Source organism: Copidosoma floridanum, unplaced genomic scaffold, assembly GCF_036245765.1.
Source record: "Copidosoma floridanum isolate Cflo_tuat_1 unplaced genomic scaffold, Cflo_Japanese_pri ptg000020l, whole genome shotgun sequence".
In the NCBI taxonomy this organism is placed as follows: domain Eukaryota; kingdom Metazoa; phylum Arthropoda; class Insecta; order Hymenoptera; family Encyrtidae; genus Copidosoma; species Copidosoma floridanum.
The window spans coordinates 22,808,387-22,825,885 of NW_028321897.1; the positions used below are offsets into that span (position 1 = coordinate 22,808,387).

The window sequence follows — 17,499 nt, forward strand, 5'->3', positions numbered from 1 at the left end:
TAAAGAGTGCTGTGGCTGACGCGGGCGGTGTAAAAACCCTTGTCCTGAGCCTGACTTGGGAGATCAGGGACGTCGATCCAACGGTGACTAGGAAGGACGTTGAGGCGGCAATAAAGGGTTGCTTTGATGAGGGCACGGCCCCTGGTATGGCTGTGCGGCTATGCCCTGGGATCAACAGAGGAAACCGTATAGCCTACGTCAACGCACCTGTGACGGCGGCCCCTATTTTTTATAAGAGGGATCACATAAGGCTAGGTTAGGTAAACTGCAGGATGCGCGCGAGGCCAACAGTTGAGCACTGCTTCAGATGCCTGGATTTCGGACACATTGCTAGGCAGTGTGGCGGACCTGACAGGACCAGGGCGTGCTGGAGGTGTGGTATTAGGGGCCACATGGCACGAGACTGCTTCAAAAAAGAAATGAGCTGTTTTCTGTGCGAAAGCGTGGTCCCAAAACCGGACATCAGGCACGTAAACCTGCAAATAAACCTTGATAGGAGCGTGCTTGCGCAGATCTGCTGGACTAGTTCTTCCGCACCCAGGATGTGGACTTGCTCTTTATAAATGAGCCGTCCCGCATGTTACCAGGTCGGGGCTGGTACTGCGACAGGACTGGATGCGCGGCCATCTTGATTCGCAGCGACAAGTTTCCCATGTCCGATTCTGAAGGCGGGGACGGGTTCGTGTGGATCAGGAGTAGAAGAGTATTCTATTTGAGCTGCTACATTTCCTCCAACATATCGATCGGCGTCTTTAGAGGGTGGCTTGCCAAGCTCGTTAATGATATTCGTGTGTGCGGGGAGAATGGCGACATAGTCCTAGCCGGTGACTTCAACTCAAAGGCCATCTCTTGGGGGGAGCTGAGAACCGACTCCAGGGGGTGGGTGGTGCTAGAGATGGCTGCAAGGCTGGATCTTATCGTCATGAACTCTGGTAGTTCAGCAACGTTCAGACGAACTGGAAACCGGGGCACGATCATCGACCTTACACTAGTGTCGTCACAAATGGCAGCGCGGGTGTCTGACTGGCAGGTTCTGGAAGACTATACGGCTAGTTATCACCAATATGTCAGCTTCATAATTAATGAGGAATATGGTGCAAACTTGCGTGGAGTGCCTCGAGGGCGCGCAGCCGGGTGGAACCTGGCAAAGCTTAATCGAGATTTGTTGCGAAAAGCCATGACAAGCGCGCCCCCTCCTGCCAACTTATCCAAGATCACCAATTTGGCGGAAGTCGAGGCTCTTGTAGGAGGTACTATGAGACGTGTCAAGGAGTGGTGTAACACGTGTATGCCCAAAAGAACTGCCAGGCAGGGCCGGCGCTCATGCTACTGGTGGACCAAAGAAATTGCCAACCTGCCCGGGGAGGCACAGTGCCTACGCCGTGTTGCACAGCGACACAGAAATCACGAAGACGCGGGCGTGGCTGTTGCCGCGTACAGGGAAGCAAAAAGTATTCTGGTGTGGGAGATCAAGATGAGCAAGAACCGATGCCGGCGCGAACTCATCGCTGATGTAGATAAAGATACGTGGGGCCTGGGCTACCAAATCGCGCTAAAAAGACTGCGCGGCTCGGACCCGGTGGTCCCAATGGAGCCTTACTTCTTGGAGAGGGTGATCTCTTGTCTCTTTCTGGAGCTTTCCGAGAGGAGGCGGGAGGACATAAGTGTGGGCGAGATGCCTCTCTTTACCCTTGATAAACTGAGGTCAGTGGTATCGGAGATGCCGGGTTGCAAGGCCCCGGGGCCGGATGGGGTGCCATCCGAAGTCTTCAAGGTCATAGCCGCGGGAAAACGACACGTGTTGCTGGACATGTTTAATGCGACTTTGCGCAACGGACTGTTCAACGAGTGGTGGAAGATTCAAAGGCTTGTCCTTCTGAACAAGGGTAAACCACCCCCCTTGGTCCCGTCGTGACGACCTTTGTACATGCTGGATAATGCCGGGAAAGTACTCGAGAGGCTAATACGAACTTGTCTAAGAGGGGTAGTTAGTCTCTCAAATAATCAGTATGGGTTTCGAGGGGGACGATCGACGGTCATGGCTGTGGCTGAGGTCCTTGAGTCGGTTAGAAGGGCATGGAAATCCTCACATAAAATGAGAAGCGCCTGTGTCCTGGTGACTCTCGACGTTAGAAACGCTTTTAACTAGGCCAAATGGTCTGACATAATGAGGGCTCTGAGGCGCCAGAATGTACTGGGATACTTCAGAAAGATACTGGATAGCTATCTTCAGGATCGTGTACTCCGGTACGACACGAAGGATGGACCAAGAGAGAGGTGCCTGACGTTAGGAGTCGCACAGGGCTCTGCCCTTGGCTCTGACTTATGGAACCTGGTCTACGATGAACTTTTTCCCCTCAAAATGCCTCTGGGGGTTAATTTGACGGGTTTTGCTGATGACATAGCACTGCACATCACAGCGAGATCCCGAGAGAAGGCCGAGCGCAAAACTTGGTGGGCAATCGCGATAGTGTTGGGGTGGCATATAAAGGATTGCTTTAACATATGGAAAAGTATAAGGTTGTCATTGAATTAGATGTATCGTGTTTTTAATGTTAAAGGCTATAGAAACAAGGTCTAAAAAGTTTTGTAAATTTATCCATCGAAAAAAAAATCGAAATGTTCTAAAGGAAGAGGAGGGGCGATCTGTAAGATACAAAACAAAAATTATTCATTGATTTAACGAAAGGAAATGTGAAATACGTACTTTAGTCTGATACGTTTTTCTTATAATCAAATAGACTATAGATTCTAATAAATTTTATTTGTTGTCCTATAAATGAAGAGGAATGCTCAAAATATCGAAATACAATGTTTTTTCAGGTTTTTGACAGCTAAAAAAATAAGAAGGGCTTTTATAAGTAAAATTCAACAGAAAGAAGCCAAGATATGGATGTACTCAAGTAACATTATGTCTTTATCGATAGGAAGCCAGTTGATTTTCCGAATTCACCATAATTATGTATATGTATATTTGTGTATATATACATCTATATGTACATACAACTTATTTGTATGAACTAAACAGATTTCTTCAATCCAGAGAATATGATCCTGGTAGTCTTTTATCTAAGGAACAAAATGAGCCTAAAATTAGGTGAATGGAGTGAAAACTTGTTAAAAGTAGGAACTTTAACCGTTTTTGGGCTTTCTGGAATAAAGTGAACTGAACCTTACTGCAAATTGTAGAAATTTGTTGATTTCTTATGATATTCACCATCATCTTAGATCCAATGTTTCGAACTTAGCTAATTAGACCACGGATTCGTAATCAGCGAACCATAATCACCTTGTGAACCAAACTTGACAAAAATCGGATGACTTTTAATGAATTTTCCTGCCATCTTGCATCCGCCATCTTAAATTTGGCTAACTTGACCCCGAATTCGTAATCAGCGACCTAAGAAACCCCTAAATACTAAATTTAGTACAAATCAGTTGATTCTTGATAGTTTTGGCCGCCATCTTAAATTCGCCATGTTAAAATTAGTCATTCTGACATCAGATTCGTGATCAGCGAACCCAAACACCCTTGTATATCGATGGTTGTACAAATCGGTCTACTTTAACAACGTTTGATATATCCAGAGTATTTTGACTATCCAAATTTGCTCTAAATATACCTAATAAACATATACATGAAAAGTCGTTACACGTCTGAGGGACTGGGATTATTGTAGGATATTATCTCACGAACAAAATAAGCCCAAAATCGTTTGATTTAAGTAAATACCCATTGGAAGCACGAATTTTAAGCATTTTCTGGGCTTTTCAGCCCACTGTGCGTCGGGTTAGTAGTCCGTCGCAAAAAGGGAGAAGAGAAAGCTGCTGCGCGAGAAGCTGAGGCTGATAATAAGTATTGATAATAAGTATAGTAACACCGCAAATGCTGTTAAGAATGGGTTGTAAGCCGCACTTAAACATCTTAAAAAGCATGGATGATAAGAAAAGGCTTTCTTTCTGAGAAAATAGTGTTCGTGAACACTTAGAAGGCGTTATATAAATTTCTGAAAATGGGAACAATGGCACGTTAATTTCCAACGGCATGTACAGAAGAAAACCCTGAACACTGCTGTAAAGGAAATAGAACGAGGTAAGAGAAACAGGAGCCCATTATACAGTCCTCAGAAACGCCAGCAAATCATGTCTTCAAAAAAAAAAAAAAAAAAGGTAGTGGCAAACAAGAAGAGATTCTCCTGAATGACAAGACAAACCAGAAGAAAAAAGTGGAGGTAACAGCAACAATAGTAGTTAAGATGGCCGAAGGGCAGAACTTTGCAAAGGTGCTAAAAACGATGAAGGCGAACTTTGACCCTGATAAGGCTAATGTGGCAGTCCAAAGTGTACTCACTACAAAAAAAAGACACATACTTGTTAATTCAAAAGGAGTAGAGAATGCTATTGCATTCTCACAGCGACTTGAAAAGTCGGTAGCCGGACAGGGTATTTTTAAAATGACCCAAAAAAAAGTGACACTAGAGTTCCGAGACCTGGATACTACTGTAAAGGAAGATCAAGTAAAATAGGAGTTTTTTATAAAGGAGCCAGGAGCCAGAAGTAGCTCTCTTAAAAATAAACGCCAGTGGACAGAGGCTGGCGTTGATAAGAGTGGATAAAATAACTGTCAGACAAGCAGAGAAGGAAGGCAGGTTACGAGTCGGCTTCATAAGCTGTTGGATCTGAAGAAGAATTAAAGTAATGAGATGTTACAAATGCCTAGGATATGGACGCGTCTCAGGCAACTGTAACCAATAAGACAGATCTAAGCTTTGCTTCCGGTGTGGAAGCTCAAATAACAGGAAAAAAGAGTGTCCAGGCCCAGCTCGGTGTTTTCTTTGCCCAACGACGGACAACAAGCACGAAGCAGGCAGTGGGAGCTGCCGGTCATTTATAAGAGTGCTAGAAAAAGTCAGGAGTAAGGCCTTATCAGGACGAAAATAAGACAAAAGGAGCCTTAAGTCAAAAGGCAGGCTAATGTGGACCTACGCTGCTCTGGGTACTTTTACCCATCAGCAAGGGAAAGAAACAAGCTTATAGTGGTGCTTACTAGGTTAGCGGCCTACTATGGAGCGCTACAATGGGTGCTGGTCCTTAGGGACCCGAGTCTTTTTTAGAACTCGAGAGCATCAGCACCTCGTGCAAATAGTGGCGAGTTAGCAGGGTGGGCTAAAAGCCACCCGGCACGGGATGGTTTTAGTGGGTATTAGTGGTCTTATAAAAAAAATCCATCGAGTCCCATACTACTGCTGTCTCTGTGGTGTGCCTTAGTGCATTTTCCCTTCCTCCAAAAAAAAAAAAAAACCATTACCACTACTACTCCTACTTCTACCTCTACTACTATTTCTACTCCTACCCGGGTGGGGTTTTCGCTAGTTTCTCCATACCGGGCACTTCCCCGGGTGGCGGATAGGGGCATCCTCTTAAAATAAGAGGTGACGATGGGCAGCTGAAGTGGCTCTCTGTGGTGGTGGTCGGGGGCGTGGATCGAAGGGCGTGTGTAGCGTTGGCGTATGTATCTGCGGCGATGTGGACGGGGGACTAGTGCCCCATGCCTCCATCGGTGTGAATGCATGGGCCGGCTCTGCTTGTGCTCCTTGTTCTTCGTTTTTTGCTGCTTCCGTGGGTGGCACTCCATTGCTTGATGCGGGCCAACAAAAACTAGCACCCGTCGTGTATAGAAGTAAGCGGCGGTTAAAACATTCTTCTCAGATACATGCATCACACACTCTTACTAAACAAACACAGGGACACTTACGGATTGTTCTGGGTTGCGTGTGGCGGGTCCTTTTCCGGGCTTGCGCTGGGGGCTCGGCGACGGGTGAAGCCGGATGATGAGGCCCGAATAAGTCTGGGTAACCACATCTAATATGGCTGTACGCCTCATGAACAAAAAAGACGTGGTGGGCTGACTAATCTAGGCTTACTACCACTGAGGAGGTTATATGGTGGCACCTTAGTGCCCTACGCCAGCCCGTTTTGTTGGGTTGTCTGCGCGGTCTCGGGACTGTACACCTGCCGCTCGTCTCGCTGGGATGACCGTTGTGTACCAACAAACACATACATTACACACGAACACCATTCTTACACTTGTTACTCAACGCCAGGGCAGTCTCCGTGGGTGCGACTGAGGGAGTGTGGCGACTCCCGGCCGGCCCGAGCAAGTAGCGGTCTTCTCTGGTGACAGAGAGGGCTGCTGCCCTGGTTTCAAACCTTTCCAAATACTTATTTCTAAGAAAAAGGGTAGTGCTGGCCTTCGCAGATCAGTACGACACTGAAAAGATGCCACAATGAAAAACGTTGATGCAAAACAAGTACCCCAGGCGGAAACCTCTCTGAGGGAATCCACCGGCAGTTCCGATCCGGTGAAAGCCCGGGTGACTGACGCAGGCCCCACGGATTCTGGGGGGCGGGCACGAAGACGTTTCTCATGGCCAACAGGGACTGCTAAATGTTCCATGGCCTTTCTTTACAAACAAAGGACGACGAGGAAGCCTGTCGAGTATAGGCACTAACGACACCGAGGTTAGCAAGGCGTCGGTATTTAGCAACCAGACCCAGGAAGAGCTTGCCTCTTTAGAAGAAAGTGCCACTAGGCTCGGAGTTAAGCGATAGCAAGTTGCTGATAAAGTCTAATCAGCAACGAAGGACATTACAGAGACGCTACAACTGATTAATGATAAGTACGGCAACACAGCGAACGCTGTCAAAAATGGGCTCAAAGCGGCGCTTAAGCATCTTCAAGAGGCAGAGGTGCTAAGAGAACGCTGTCTTACTGAAGAAGATTTGTACATTAACGCTTGGAAGATGTCATTTGAATCCCTGCAGTGGAGGGAAAAAAGGCGAGATAATTTCCGACGGCATGTACAGAAACGAACCCTGAACACTGCCTTGAAAAAAATAGAACGAAGTAAGAGAAACAGAAGCCCATCGAACAGCCCTGAAAAACGCCAGCATACTATGTCTTAAAAGAAAAAAAAGACAGGTAGTGGCAAACAAAAAGAAATTCCCCTGAATGATGAAACAAGCCAGAAGAAAAAAGTGGACCCCACAACAACAGTTGTAGTGAAGATGGCTGAAGGGCAGACCTTTGCAACGGTGCTGAAGACTATGAAGGCAAACTTTGACCCCGATAAGACTGACGTGTCAATCCAAAGTGTTGTCACTACAAAAAAAGGAGACATACTTATTAAGGCCAAAGGTGTAGAGAATGCTACTGCATTCTCACAGCAAATTGAAAAGTCGGTAGCCGGACAAGGTACTGTCAAAATAAGCAGCAGAAAAGTGACTTTAGAGGTCCGAGACCTGGATGCCATTGTTGAGGAAGACGAGGTCAAAAAAGCTTTCGCTAGGACTTTTGGACTTAAGAGCCAGGAGCCAGAAGTAACTCTCTTAAAGCCAAACGCCAGAGGACAGGGACTGGCTTTAATCAAGGTGGACGAAACAACCGCCAGACAAGTAGAAGAGGAAGGCAGGTTTCGAGTTGGCTTTGTAAGCTGCTGAATTTGAAGAAGAATCGAAGTAACAAGATGTTCTAAATGCCTGAGATATGGACACGTCTCGGGCAACTGTAAGGAAGAAAACAGATCCAAGCTGTGCTTCCGGTGTGGAAGCACAAACCACCGGAAGAAAGAGTGCCTAGGTCCAGCACGGTGCTTCCTTTGCCCAACAACGGACAACAAGCACGAAGCAGGCAGCGGAAGCTGCCCTATATTTAGAAGAGCCCTAAAAGAGGCCAGGGATAAGGCCCAAGCAGGATCAAGATAAGGCAGAAAGGCCTTAAGTTGAAAGACAGGCTTATGTGGACCCACGCTGCACTGGGTACTTCTTACCTATCAGCAAGGGGAAGCATTAAGCTTATAGTGGTGCTGGCTGAGTAGGCGGCCTACTATGAAGCGCTAGACAAGGTGCTGGTCCTCAGGAACCCTGAGTCCTTTTCAGGACTCGAGAGCATCAGCACCTCTAGCAAATGGTGGCGAGTTAGCTCGTTAATGCTGTGAGACGCGATGGTCTCCCTGGTGGCTCCACCCTGAAGTAATGCTAACGCGGTTCCGGGGTGGATCAAAAGCCACGTGGCATGGGGGGGGTTTTAGTGGGTATGGGTGGTCTAATAAAAAAAAAATTTACCGAGTCCCACACTATCGCTGTCCCTGCGGTGTGCCTCAATGCATTTTCCCTCCCTCCACAAAAAAAAAAAAAAAAAAAAAAAAACTTTTTCTACTCCTACTACTACTACTACTACTACTACTACTAATACTACTACTACTTCTACTACTACTACTTCTACTACTACTACTACTACTACTACTACTACTACTACTACTACTTCTACTACTACTACTACTACTACTACTTCTACTACTACTACTACTACTACTTCTACTACTACTACTTCTTTTTCTTTGACGTAATTTTTTTTTCAATTGAAGAATTTGGTATTGTATTATTTTTTTTGTTTTCTTATAAAAATAATCTTTACAATTTTCTTTAATCGGTCGCTTTCAACTTGCTTTATTTTTCGCGGCTAAAGCTAAACTCTGTTGCTTAAGCTTTTCTATAGTCCCTTTTTCTTTTCCTAAGCTTTTTTAATTCTTTTTTTAAAACTGGTGTCTTATTTCAAGATTCTTTAATATTCTTTTATCCGTTCATTTTTAATTTTTTTCATTTCTCGTTGGATTACCCTCGGCCTTTGATTTTGAAGAGCTGTCTCTACCCTCAAGGTTAAAATATTTCGATCTTTGTCGATCAATTCTTGTAGATTGTTTATCAGAAGCTTGTAATCTTACGTCACTACACGTGCTGCAAACCAGCAAATAGGCTTTATGCAGTGGTATAGGCGGTGATTGTTTACTGAATAATAAAATGAATTTTTTTTTCTTTTAGTTATAGTATTCAAACACTTAACGTACCATAGTATATCTTTTTTTCTTCTTTCATCATATTTATCATCACACTTGGTATATGTGTTGGGATATTTTACCAATCGGCTGCTATTGCTGCTGTTGTCGGCACTGTTTTATTTAGTGTATGCGAGATGTTTTCTTCTTCTCCTTCTTTTTCTTTCTTTATGGGTTGTGGCCCTATTTCAAGACTCCAATTTTTCTTCATTCACCACGAAACCGATGATGATAAACCTGGTAAGCCCGTTTGAACAGCTAATACTTTCTCTACCCATGCAGCTTCAGATGCTGTAAGAGTGTTTTCTTCTAAGAAAAAAAATACACAATATTTATTAAGAAAATATTACACAATATAAAGATTCAATATAAAAGAATAATTATTTTCTTACGTTTTTCTTTTTCAAAAAAAAAATCTACTGCGGGAACTGCTTCTTGGGCAATGTCTTCAAGGCGATTCATAGCAGCAGCAGCATCTTAATCATAATATACAGCTTCCACAGCATCTGCTAAGGAATCTTTCGTGGGTATCTCATGACTTGCAGAGTCTACATGGTCTACAATCGCCTGCTTTTCTTCTTCATATTTCCTTGCGAAAGTATCTATCGCACGACGAAAAAGTCGTTCGTTGTATCTTCGGATGTCACCTGTTGATGTTTTTTTAACAATTGTTTTGTGCTGTAAAAAAATATACATCGTTCATGAGAACGTATTTTATTTTTAATAAAAGATCTTTTTATTCTAATTAAGAGAAAGAAAATTAAAAACTCTCATCATTATTTCTGCGGAGAGAGTTAGAACAGATCTTTACCATAATTTCTGCAGTAAAAGTGTTATTTTGATGAAAAACATGAAAAAATATAATAGAACTCCTAACATCATTGCTCTGGAGAGAGTTAAAATATAACTTTTGCCAATCATTTCTGCGGTTTAAGCTATTGTTAAGATATAAACAATAAGAAAACTGATGAGGGTTAGAAAGAGCAAAGCTAAATAAATAATAAAATAAAAGTACCTTATTTTGTTGAAGGAGGATTCCTAGTCATGTGAATACTCCCTAAGTTGTTGGCTCCTTGCGTGATTCACTAGCTATAATTTAAAATTAAGGTCAAGAGCAGCTCTTAAATCCTTCAAAAAGTGCATGAAAATTTGTGTATAGAAGGGTGAAGAAGGGCGTAAGTTATTTCTAATTGGCTATTTGAAAATTTGAAAAACCTATCGTAGAAGAAAAAATCCATACATGCGAAAAATCACCTGTATGCATGAGACCAACAAAGACGGTTTTTGCGCATACCATAGGTACAAAACATAGTTTCGCATGCTTTGCACATTTTTTAAGGGAGGGAACTGTGGAGGTGGGTGTTGCACTTGTCTGTTTTTCTAACTGCTGTTTTGGTATTGCACTTGCATCTTTTTCTAACGCAGCTGTTTTTTATTGGATCGGAGTAGTTGCTCTTAAATTAAGAAAAGCTGAGTAGCACTTTGATGTCAATCATTCAGAAATTGTACTGTGAACCATATAGTTGGATATTATTATTGCAATGGATATAATACAACCAGTTTATCGGACAAGTGAAATTGAACTCGAAGAGAATTTGGATTTCCGAAATTTCTTAAACGAGATGCCAACTAGTGTTATTAATATCTTGGATAAAATATTTCCTGAACAACTGATAGACGACGATTTTTTAGTGGACTCAATACTTTCATCAACTTATGATGAAAACTCTGCAGTTATTGGTAAGTTTTTTTTCCTTCAAACGTTTTTTATTTTCATTCATTCATTATCATTAGTATCAAAATTCATATTATTAAAATTCTTTGAAGTTTGGGGATCATAGATCTTTCCATTCAGAAAAAATTTTGATGCTTTTCAAGCAGAATGCGTTGCGGGGCAAATAGCTTCTCTAGATCTGTTGGTTGTATTACAGCCGGCAGAAACTACAACCAATATTGACAACGTTTGAAATTGTATATTTGACAGTGAGTTTAATTACTTTTAATTGTTTTCTTCATTCTTCTTTAAATGTTTCTTCTTTCTATTTTTCTTTTTAACACGATTTTTAACATTATTTGAAAAAAAAATTTTTTTTGTTCGACACTATGTAGATTATTTTGAAAATCCTATTTCAAGACAGTGCTCTTCAGTCAGTGACATCGATATTGTTTTTTTTTTTTTTATTCATCATCGCCCGTAGGCTCAGACATGGCATTTTTTTACACAAGCATAGTGTTAATTAGCCACCGGTGCACCTGAGTTATGACCAGATGTTTACATATATACATACATAAACATCTGGACCAACTCAGTCACACCTATGATCACGTAGACGAAGCGTCAGAGAAACAGTTAATTGACCTTCGAGAATCAAGAGCACAGGCGAAATGGCGAGACTCGAATGGTGACCAAGCGGTCACCCATCCAAGTACTGACCGCACCGAATGCTGCTTAACCTCGGAGATCGACGGAACGGCAACTCTACCGTTGCGCCACCGCGACCAATCAAGAGTCACCGATCTCCTCACTAACTCATTCGTACACGGAGACATTTGATGCTCTTCGAGCACCCACAGCAGCAGAACACATTACGGAGCAAACAGCTCCAATTGATCTGTCAGTAGTTTTACAGCCGACAGAAACCGAAACTACAGAAAAAATTTTCAGTGGTTTCCTTGCAAGGTAACGTTGATGGCCATTGGATAATCAAGCCACTTTGCAATGTTAATGATTCACCTACGAATATAAAAAAGCATTATAATCACCATACGGTAGAAGTCCACAGAATCGAATGGTTTGAGGGTGATGTTACTCTAAATGACTCAAAGTATCTTCTAATAACTATTGCCAAGAACTTAAAGAGAATTTATACTTACGGAAGTGATGAAACTTAGTTTATAAGTTTAATCCTGACACGTAAAGTTAACGATTTGTCCCAAATGCATCTTACTTTCAAAGACTTTGAAGACAAAGTCTCTACTCCAGTATGCTTTACACACACACAAAACCATGGTAAGAAAAAAAAAACTATTTTGTGCCCTACATAAAGCACATTTATTAAAACAATGGTTTCTGAATAGCATATCAATTAAGTCATCAAAGTAAGACTGCTTTATATTATGCAGCATATGAACGCCTTAAACGACAAAAGCAACAGCCTACATGGATGACCAGCTATGACGTGGTCGGTAAAGCAAAGCACATAATATAAATAATACTGATAAGTTTTTTTCGCCAAATTTTTATGTATTTTAAGAACAACATGTTTTACAGAAGCGTTTTGTAAATTATGTACATTTTTATTTAACATGAACTGATTTTAAAAATAAAACAAAAAATGTTTAACAATTATTTCCCTACCACTCCACATCCTACATTATCATGCAACGCGATCGCTAACACAAAAAAGTTTTTGTATGCATATCACTACCACGTGCACAAGTTGCACACGATTTTGCACATTCAAACAGCGCGCGCAAATCAGCGCTGCAGACGACTTATGCACATTGAATCGCGCGCAAACTCAAACTGCGTAGCACGTCACCAGCTGGTGCACGCGGCACTACAGGCACTAATGCACATTGCGCATAAACTCAAACAGCGCGCGCAAGCTGAAGCATCGCTGCAGGTGGCGCACGCAACCTCAAGCAGCGCACGCACAAGTAATGCGAGGAAGCCACAGCTCCTGCTTACCCATTGGATACAGCAGGGACCACTCCACTCGAAAAGAGGGGCCACTTGCCGTGGATAGAAAGTGGGCTGAAATCGCATGGTGACTCGAGCCCCCCTGGGCTGGAATTGTCTACTTACCAAAAAAGGCTTTAGATATAGTATAGATAGTTACATATATATTCAAAACAAAAGTTATAAAAGCCAAGAAACTAACTAGCAATTGCATCAGAAACTCACAACACAGAATCCAGGCTGGATGAAAAAACAGATATAGGGTTTTAATCGATTTAATAAACGTTATTAACATGATACCCAACTATAATCACCCTGTTCTTACCATACCGGATGTACTGGACAAAGTAGGCATATCTAAGTGTTTTAATTTTTTTTAGTCTGATACCACTTAATCAAAATAATAAAGTCATACATACATAAAACAGTCTAAAGTATCGTCTACAGCTCTTTTAATTAAAAAAATGCCATATTTGATTAAAAACACGTGCATTTATATTTTTAGCACTGAAAGGTGCCTATCAACATGTAAAGGAGTAGTCTCATTTTGTGACAATGTATTTATTTACTTTTAAAAATTGGATACAACTTGATTATTAAGTAATTATGTAGTTTTTAGAGCAATTATAAGGAACGTATTGAGTTTTATTATTACAGAAATGAAAGTTTTAAAAAGAAGAAATAAGCCACCTTAAGCACACAGTCAGTAGATAAGGGCTAAAACCTGCTATAAAAAAGATGGAATATATAAAAGACAAAACATCCAATAATATCTTGACAGTTTTAAAAGGCTAGTAGACTTTTACCGCCTAAGTCTTAGTCTACAACAAAAGATTTACACACAAATTTTTACCTGTATAAATAACTTTTTTTTTCATAGATAAGTGTTACAATATCAATAATAGTTGCAGACTCATGCAAAAATAGTAGTTCTCATTTCATAGTCTTAAAATATTAATAATTTTCGAATTCTTATGAGATTTTTACAGAGAAAAATGGAGTAAGAACAAAAATATCAAAACAACAACAATTTTTTAAGTTTTGTGTAACTGTCATCTATGTAGTCTTATGTTCCAACGCTGAATACTCATTTCAGCGTTTAATCAATAATAAAAAAAACTAAAAATAAAAATTTACTTCATTACGACTGATTCAGCTAAGTTTTAACCTTTCAAAGTAATAAAATTGGTTATTTTGCTAGTATAAATATCATTATCATGGTTAAGTTCTACTTTATCTTGATTCTGAAAGTCAGACAATCACTTAAAATACTTTGAAGCAAAATCAGAAATGAAAGAAAGATAGTCATTTTGCCATACTAAGTTGAAAAAAGCCTAAAAACGACTAGAAATATAGATTTAAAACTTTTTGACTGTTTCACAGACTTCAAAAATCTAAAAAAATTTAGGGATAAACTTTGACACAAAACACATATGATTTGTTTTGTTTCATTTTTTTTTCTTTATTTTTGTAATTGCACTGAAAAATATTGAGTTAAAAGTATAACAGATTTTACAAAAAAATACAAAACAAACAAAAATAAAAAACTCGTTTGGAAAAAATACAACACCCACTGCTACAAGAAAGATATAATATTATTCCAAACATTCATATACCTAGTGTAGGAGAGCACAAGGAAGTTACTAAGACTGATAAACTTTAACACAAAAACTTTTGGAAATACAAAAATGACGATACCCATTTATTTATTTGAAAATGCCTTAAGCCTTCACTAAAGAAATTTGTGCCTATGAAAATTTAACAGAAACTAATTATTACTGATACACCCTCCAAGGCTTTTGCTAAACTGTACGGCGATCAAGTGATGCCATGAAAAGATAGAAAAGATTGTTTGATGTTTCGTCCCGGGAGCACGCCAGGACTTATTAGTAAGGCTGATGACGTGCTCCCTGCCTTAGACACCTATATCGGTGGGGATACCCTAGCTCAATCTTAAACGCCCTTATATATTAACCAACATGAAAATCCGGGCACTTGCGAGTAGGTCAACTTCAATGGTTGGACACCTAGCGGATGGTTGGAGAAAGACGGAGAGCAGTAGTGACCATGTGGTAGTGAGGGTCCCCACAACTGGCTTTAGGTAGAGTAAGGCCATTGCCAGCTGTTCAAACGTTTTTATTTCAACAATATAATATTTTTTTAGTGAAATACGCAATCGCTGTACCATTAAAGGATCAAACAGCCATATTAATAGAAAATCAATTCATACAAAAATTCGTTTGCATATGTGAAGCCCCAGCAGCTGCACCTACGAATCAAGGCATCGAATCTATGATAGTCTATGTCATTTTCTTAGTTTTTATTACTTCTAAACACCCATATATAACGTTCTTTGTTTTGAAATTGTAAAAAAAGATTGTTCAGCGATTTTTAAACATCAAGCTGTATATCTACTTTTGTAAGTCACCTGACCAATAACCCACTTCTTTTGAGAAGAGCTGCTATCGCGAAGCTCGAACTACGCGTGCAATCTCCCAACAAGTTTGTGTAAGAAAAGTCCAAGCAACCTAGACCACTAAAAACTCATTTAAGAAGTAAAAAAAGCGGATCAAGAAAGGTAAAACTTTCGTTTTTGGTTCCAATGTTAAAAGCAACAGCCTAATTATGATTATCACCATAAACATTTTCCTGTAAGATTAGAACCGTCGTTGCAATTGACTGTGTAAGATCACATGCGTAAGCAGTGGCTTACCCATGATTACAGAAGTAAGTTAAGTAACGAAAAATGTAAACGTGTTACAACATTACAAATTCGAACTTAAAAATTCGGAATCTCAATTCTTGTAGAATTTGAATATTTCCTGCTTTAACTCTTTAATTAAACTATCAGATAAGATGTAATTTAGTTGTTAATTGAATTTTTTTTAAATTAAAGCATTTCAAGATTACAAGTTTCAATCAATAAAAGAAAATTCTTAGCTTTAATATTACCCTATGTTTTGCCTCTCTGGAGAAATATCGTAACGAAAGCTCTTCGATAAAATGTTCCCGAACCATAACATGTTTGTTATTTAATTCGATAATTAATAGTTCGAATTTAATTCTTTAAGTTTTCATACTTAAAATCTAATTATTGTCGGTCGAATAAAATTTGCATCATGTACTTTTCAGTTGAGCAAATCAATAATTAAAATTTGTTCTAGTACCAAAATAAAACTCATGTTGTTTCTGATTTTCTTACATAGGCATTAAGGTTTTTCAAAATTAATGCTTTACACTATAACTGCACAATTTATAAAATAAACTGTTAAAACTCAGTGAGATTACAAGGGACATTAAATTGAATAAGTAGAGGTATGAAAATCTTCTCCAACTATTTTACATCCAAAGTTATAATGTTTCAAAGTTAATAAGAACTTGTCCCATGTAATACACTATTACAGTGAAATAGAAAACTTGTTATTATACGTTGATACTTACTTTGTTGAAGTATATTAAGCCTGGCCCTCCATGCCTCACAAAGCTTGTAAAGAAAATCAAAAACTTACTAAAAAAAAGTATAGAATATGTTTAAAAACCAGAAAGGAGGTGAGAGAGTACAGGTCTTACAAATATTTTGGCATATTTTAATTCAATTGAGCTGCAAAATCGCACTTTTTTAGCTTCTAATGAACCAATTTAGCTGTTTTTATGAAGGGGGCTAGCAAATCAAGATAAACTCAACCATAGTTTATAGAAATGTGGTAAAATATTATTAACAGCAATGTTTGAACAAATTTAAAAAATTTTTTAATTGTGTTGGAAAAAAAGGTTTTGACAGTATTGACACACTATACAAAATGATACGTACTACCTAAGGCTTATGAGAATAAAAAATAAATATGATAAGAAAGAGTTAATATATTTTTAAAGGACACACAGTAATCAAAAGTTAACACGAACCATTTCCGATAAGCAACGTTCATAATAATAAGTAAACACTATCTTCAAAGCATGTCGACTAGAACTTGATAAACATAAATTTGGGTAGGTATTAAAATATACAGTTCATATCACATTTAAATTAAAATCGTTATCACCAGTCGAAGACAATACGTGAACAAAAAGAGTGGTGGGACCCAAACTTAAATAAACAGACGTAATGGAAACAAAATAATTATCTTAAAAGGTTCCTTTTAGACAACTTTTTATTTAATATTTAAAAGTGCAATTAACATTTTAAATATCTATCATCTTCCTAACTGTATTCAATTAGGTAATATGAATCATTTCCGATGTAATAAGAGTAAATCTTTTGTAATGTAAAGTAATGTAATGTAATGTAATAGGAGTAAATCTTTTGTAATAGGAGTTTTTTGATCTAAAATATAAGTATTGTCCTTGTAAAAATGAGAAGAGTGTCTAGTTTATAACACGTGAGAGTATGAAACAGAGGATTGTTCTTGTTTTTTACAATCTCTTTTATGTTTTTAAATAAGTACGGCAACTCTATGACTCGAATGACTGATATGTTTTTTTTTCAACAATTAAAAAATTGTCTTTTATGAGTCATACAAAATTTATCAATGTTTTTAGAAAGATCTTTTCTAAGATTATTCAAAAAACTCAGCTTACTAACAGACTTAAAAATTGTTTCACATTGACATTTCATAGTATTTTTTTTAATTCTTTACAGCCTTTTTCAAACAGCATGACAAAAAAATTTGTTTGAACACAAACTTAACCATCCAATTTATAAGAGATACCTACTGGGTTCTTATGTTTGATTATGCCAATACAAATCCTAGCATATTTCTCAACAAAATGGATAGGTTACTTATTCGCCTGGGTGGTATTTTGTAACTACTTTGCTTGTACATCAGCCTCTGCTATAACATAGGCACACACGGTAAAAAAAAATTTACGAAATACCACCTGCAGTATGTGAAGATAAGTTGATTAATATTAAATTTGGAGCATGGA

At 39.2% G+C, this 17,499-nt stretch overlaps 1 pseudogene; it reads left to right on the forward strand.

Annotated features, from left to right (window-relative positions):
* The first annotated feature begins 2,167 nt into the window (after positions 1–2,167).
* Positions 2,168–17,499, forward strand: part of LOC149374416 (uncharacterized) — a 40,615-nt pseudogene continuing 25,283 nt past the window's right edge.